At 42.5% G+C, this 6,621-nt stretch overlaps 1 pseudogene; it reads left to right on the forward strand.

Annotated features, from left to right (window-relative positions):
* Positions 1-5,419: 5,419 nt before the first annotated feature.
* On the forward strand, positions 5,420-6,271 carry LOC120880290 (annotated as a pseudogene).
* Positions 6,272-6,621: the final 350 nt, after the last annotated feature.

The raw sequence follows: 6,621 nt of genomic DNA on the forward strand, positions 1-6,621 counted from the left end.
GGCACTCAGCTTTCTTTATAGTCCAACCCTCACATCCATACATGACTACTGGAAAAACTATAGCTTTGACTAGACGGACCTTTGTTGGCAAAGTCATGTCTCTGCTTTTTAATATGCTGTCTAGGTTGGTCATAGCTTTTCTTACAAGGAGTGTCTTTTTATTTCATGGCTGCAGTCATCATCTGCAGTGATTTTGGAGCCCCCCAAATTAAAGCAGTAATGCGTGTAAATAGCCAGACTCAATGCTTGACATCTGGAGCAATCTCAGACATCACAGCAATCATTTTTCTGAATATTATAGTACTACTGATAGTGTTTGTTGTTATTTAGTTGCTAAGTCGTGTCTGACTCTTTTGTGACCTCATGGACTGTAGCCCGCCAGGCTCCTCTGTCCATGGAATTTCCCAGGCTCAAATACTGGAGTTGGTTGCCATTTCTTTCTCCAGGGGAATCTCCCTGACCTAAGGATCGAACTCACATCTCCTGCTCTGCAGGCAGATTCTTTATCACTGAGCACCAGGGAAGCACTGTTATTGTTACAAAACCATTAAGGTTACAGTCACCAAGTCACCACATGTGAGGCATCAATTGTGGTCCATGAAGAGACACACTGCACATCACCAAGCTGGATGACTGGCAGATGAAGAAATAGCAAAGGAGAGGCTGCTGGCTGGGGATTGAGGACAAATTCTCTTCATGACACAGGTGGGCAGAACAAGACTGTCCTCCCAGCACCAGAGCTCATTGGGAAGATGTACATTCAACAGGTTGGGACATGGGATGTTGGCCATACTCCCCAGCAACCAACCTACTTCCTGCTTGGGGGTATTTCCTCTTTTGTGGGTCTTCATAGGAGAGCATCCACCCCATTCACATTGCGGAAGCCAGTGAAGACATATCACTCAGAATTAGGATTAAAGTATTTTGTGCTCCCTGCTTCCTGACCCACCAGGACCAAGCTAGTCCCCTCCTGTTTGCAAGCCCGCTTCTTCAGCTTCCCCGTGAGCTGTGAGCCCCAGGGTCTGTTTGTGTTATTTACACACAAAGGAGCCCTTGTTGTTGTTTAGTCACTCAGTCATGTCAAACTCTCTGTGACCCCGTGGACTGTAGCCCTCCAAGCCCTTCTGTCTACGGGATTTCCCAGGCAAGAATACTGGAGTGGGTTGCCATTTCCTACTACAGAGCATCTTCCCAACCCAAGGAATCGAACCCACACCTCCTGCACCTCCCACTTGGCAGGAAGATTCTTTACCACTGGGCCACCTGGAAAGCCCACAAAGGAGCCAGATCTGGCATGAAGTCAGTGATGATCTTTGTCTCATCATCAGATCACTTCCCCACTCAGAAACTACAGATCCTCCATCCAACCCTAAGCAGAGATGTTTCGTACCCCACCCAAATCAAGGACCACCAACCCCTTCCTCAATATCTCAGGTGCCTGGATCCATTACCTCCCAGACAGCTTTTCTAATCTTAACGAGCTTTGATTTGGGGCAAGTTCCTTCCCATTTACAACAAAATACCATCTGGCTGCTTGAAACTTCCACCCATTAAACTTACTGGCTCAATAAATTTTTAGAGAGCACCTACTTTGTCATAGGACTAAAACATAACAGAGTTCCTGCTTTTCTGGAGGCTTGCATTCTTATGTGGTAATAATGAAAAACAAGAACAGAAAACAGATTTTGAGGACATAGGTGGGTATGCGTCTAAGCTCTTTGCAGGAAAACACTCATTTAATGCTTACAACTACCCTTTGAGAGGCTTCTCCAATAGCTCAAGAGGTAAAGAATCCACGCAATGCAGGAGATGTGGGTTCGATCCCTGGGTCAGAAGATCCCCTGGAGGAGGAAATGCCAACCCACTCGTCTTCTTGCCTGGAGAATCCCATGGTCAGAGGAGCCCAGCGAGCTAGAGTCCATGTGGTCACAAAGAGTCAGACACAACTGAAAAACAGCACAAGCTTACCCTGTGAAGCAGGTACGCTCACGATCTCCCATTTATAGATGAGGAGATGGAGGAGATGAGGAGTTCAGACAGGTCAACAAACATGCCTAAAGCCAAATGCTTAGAAAGAAACAAGACTGGGCTCTGAACCAGGAAGTCAGACTCTACTGCCTAGCATCATTCACCAAGGCATACTGCCTCTCAAAAACTGCCCAGAAACAAGTAAAATCAGTATTCAGTTGCTTACATGCGCTGTGAAGAAAAACACACCAGGGAGAGGAGTATGGGAGAAAGGATGATGGGCTGCTATTTTTTCCAGACACTCAGGGAAGCCTTGTTAGAGGAGCTGCTGGGAACCGAGTGGGTGAAGATGGGATTAGAGAGGTTTAGAGAACTAGTTCTGGTGTACGATGTCACCTAAAAGTAGTCAGTCCCACTTCTAGATAAAATCTATTGCAAGATTTAAGAGTAACTCTCAAGTCCCCCTTTATGTTTCACGCTTTTTAAAAATACTCCTGTTTTTTGTAGGGTGTGTGTGGGGTGGGTGGGGAGGGGGTTGTCTGCTTTTTCTTTGTTCTCAAGCCTTCTAACCCTCCTGCAGGCCTGCTCTGACCGCACTGCTGCCTCTGAGTCCCTCAGATGGAAATTCTAGGGGACTCCAGGCCGGGGAATGCTGGACCAGCGTCCACAGGCAAATGTTTGCAAGCTTATCTAGAGCTTGTGTGTCTCTGAATCCCCATCATCTCTTTAGCTGCTGTATCTCATTACTCCCAGATCTTTTCCCAGGAGCCGTTCTCGTTCTATATTTGAACAATTACTTTTTAAAAATCTTTGAAGTTGTTCACTTCATCATGTTAGTTTCCGTTTCAGTTTTTAATTCCAGGCCACTCAAATTATTTTCAAATCTCTGTCCTGCCATCACTGTTACTAGGTTCTTCTGAGCTTTGTCCCATCTGCTGGATTGTATGTTTCTTTCCTCAGTTGAGTCATGTTCTTGAACAGGAAAAAGCCAAGGTCAAGGACAGAGACCTGTGCCTCAGAGACCATCCCATGGGCTGGAAGGGGTTACTATTTGCTGTAGCAGGTCTGGGTACATCTGACAACAATTACATTCAGTCAAATGGTATACAGTCTTCTCCAGCACAACACATATTTCCTTAAGAACCAGCACAAAGGCAATACACTCCATCCACAGTTTTCCCTGAGCTTGCAAATTAATTTCCCTGTTTTAAAAAGTAGAATGATGTTCATTTCTTATATTTTCTTCCTGTAGGAATTGATCACTGCATCCACTTCAAAATATAGTCATACCTCACAGATGCGGAGGGTTTGGTTCCGACTACCACAAAAAAGTGAATATTGCAACAAAGCCAGTCACACAAAAATTTTTTGGGTTTCCCATTATGTTTACACTATACTGAAGTCTATTAAGTGTGCAAGAGCACTATGTCTTAAAAAACAATGTACATACCTTATCTACTGAATAGCACAGGGAGCTATACTCAAGTATCTTCGGATAACATAATGGTAACGAATCTGAAAAATAATTGAATCCCTTTGCTGTACACTTGAAACTAACACATCAATGTAAATCAACTATAAAAGTGAATGTGTCAATCGCTCAGTCATGTCCAACTCTTTGTAACCCCATGGACAGTAGCCTACCAAGCTCCTCTGTCCATGGAACTCTCCAGATAAGAATGCTGGAGTGGGTTGCCATTCTTTTATCCAGGGGATCTTTCTTAGCCAGGGATTGAACCTGGATCTTCCTCATTGCAGGCAGATTCTTTACCATCTGAGCCACCAGGGAAGCCCAAATTAACTATATTTCAATTTAAAAATAAATAAAATTTTAAAAAGAACTAAAAAAGCAATGTACATACCTTAATTTAAAATCAGTATTGCTAAAACACATGTTAACCATCATTTCATAACATGGAGCTGGCAAGCTTCAATTTGTCAAAACTGCAGTATTTGCAGAGTACAATAAAGTCAAGCACAATAAAATGAGGGATGCCTATGTTCAGAATCTCTTTAAGAAATTGTTTTTTTAAATATGGTCTTTATCAATAGCCTGCTTATCTGCCTGCAGCTCTCTGCTATTTCTTACTTTTACCTGCAATACTCTGAAGTCATAGCTCCATATCTCTTCAGTAGGGCTCCCCACTGCCTTGCCTGGCTTGAGAGAAACCTGACTCTTTTTTAAATTTCCAATCTCCCTCTGCAGAAAAGGAAATGTGCCCCAGACTCTTTTTGAAACACACTGGGGAATAAATATGAATGAATAAATGCAAGAAGAGAACCACAAGAGAAGCTTCATTTTTAAAAATCTTGAATCAGCTGCTCTACAGAGTGAAGATTTCTGGACCCAAGCAAGATTTCAAAAGTCTTTTCTATTAAGCTCAGCAATTTTTAGAAGCCAGCCGTGTCTATCATGTTTTTTTCTAGGTATTGAATATAATATTCTTTCCTCTTCTTTCAAAGATCTTCCTGCAGGCAGCCGCCTGAGTGGGAGGACCAGTGCGGGGGAGGTGGGGGGAAGCTCTCACAGCAGGTGCCAGACGTGGCCTCTCCCTGAGGTGGGGCTAGTCTGTTTTGAGTCACTGGGCAACTTCATGTCACCACCTCCATACCCACCACCAGCTCACCCCTGCCTTCACGTGGTCTGTCTTCAAGGAACTTGTTGGAGGTGTTAAAGCAAAGGGATGATATGAATCTGAGTCAATAGCTGAACATTTCCCCTCAACTGAAAACACTTCAGTGAAAGAAAAAGAAAAAGATAACATAGTTACCTGATTAAAACCTCATTGCCATCATGTAAGCATGATTTGAAAACAGACAACTTCAGGGCAGTAAACGCTGCTTTCTCCTGATTATTTTAGGGTTCTGTGGGAAATGATGCTTTTAGAAAAACCATAAAAAATGATAACACTTAATGCTAGTGAGCACAGGGCAAAATTAATGTACTCATGTACTGCTTGTCACGATATACTAGTACAATCATTTTGGATTGTTAATGCAAAGCATTTGTCAGAAAAAATTCACAGCTTTTGGCCTAGTCATCCCAATCCAAGGAAGCTACCCTAAAGTAACAAAGAGAAGAAAAAATATATAGGCAAAAAACTGCTCATTCTAGCATAAAAAGGTCGACTTTGTACAGTCCCAAGTATATACCGTACGCTGAAAATATTTGCTGAAAAGCTAAATACATACAGCAGTCTGATAATGATTTAATAAATTTACACAAATAAGATGGAATATTACACAGAAATTAAAATTATAATAGAAAGTCTATAAAATATGAGGAAGACTTCATAGTATAAAATTAATATACATTTCAAAATAATATTCAAATTGATTGCAATTAAATAGATATGTGTATGCATGGAAATTAATATGGAAAAATAGAAATAGTTGAGCAAAGTGAGAAGATGGGGAAGAAGGCAGGCCTCTTTTCATGCCTAGCACAGCCATGGCTCAGGGTCCTGAGAAGCACCCGAAGCACGTAGCAGCTCCAAAACATTGGATGCTGGATAAACTGACTGGTATGTTTGCCACTTGTCCATCTACTGGTCCCCACAAGCTGAGGGAACGTCTACCCCTAATCATTTTCCTAAGGAGCAGATTTAAGTATGCCCTGACAGGAGATGGAGTGAAGATTTGCATGCAGCATTTCTTTAAGGTCAGTGGCAAACTCCGCACTGATATAATCTACCTTATTGATTTTATGGATGTCATCAGCATTGATAAGACTGGGGAGAATTTTCATTGATCTGTGACACCAGGGATCATTTGCTGTTCATTGTATTACACCTGAGGCGACCAAGTATAAATTGTGCAAAGTAAAAAAGATCTTTGTGGGGACAAAAGGAATCCTTCATCTGGTAACCCATGATGCTCGCACATCCATTACCCCAATCCCCTCATCAAGGTGAATGACATCATTCAAATTGACTTGGAGACTGGCAAGATTACTGATTTCATCAGGTTTGACACTGGTAACCTGTGCGTGGTGACTGGAGGTGCTAACCTGGGAAGAATTGGTGTGATTACCAACCGGGAGAGACATCAGGTTCTTTTGATGTACTTCATATGAAAGATGCAAACGGCAACAGCTTTGCCACGTGGCTCTCAAACATTTTCATTATTGGCAAAGGCAACAAACGGTGGCTCTCTCCTCCCTGTGGAAAGGGTATTCACCTTACTGTTGCTGAGGAGAGAGATGGGAGACTGGCAGCCAAACAGAGCAGTGGATAAAATGATCTCTATGTGATGTGATTGGAAAAGTCTTTGTACTTAATTAAAGATAATACCAAGTGATTAATTTAAAAAAAGAGTGAGAAGATTAAAAGCAATATTTATAACTTTACTAAACTTTCTGTAAGCCTGTGGTATTTTCTTTGCCACTTCAGAAGTGCTTCTTACAGAAAGAAACCTACACCACCCGTAAAGACAAGAGATGGCAAAGATCTTTGGGGTTAAATTTAAGCAATTGTTTTAAAAGTCCTTTTGTATAACTCTTAGAGAGTTAACCGGCCTGCGCAGGGGCTGAGGGGCACTTCCCTAGTGGGAAACACTGTAAACACCACTTCAGTTCAGTTCAGTCGCTCCGTAGTGTCCGACTCTTTGCGACCCCATGAATCGCAGCACGCCAGGCCTCCCTGTCCATCACTT

This window comes from Oryx dammah, unplaced genomic scaffold (assembly GCF_014754425.2).
Source record: "Oryx dammah isolate SB20612 unplaced genomic scaffold, SCBI_Odam_1.1 HiC_scaffold_21, whole genome shotgun sequence".
Lineage (NCBI taxonomy): Eukaryota > Metazoa > Chordata > Mammalia > Artiodactyla > Bovidae > Oryx > Oryx dammah.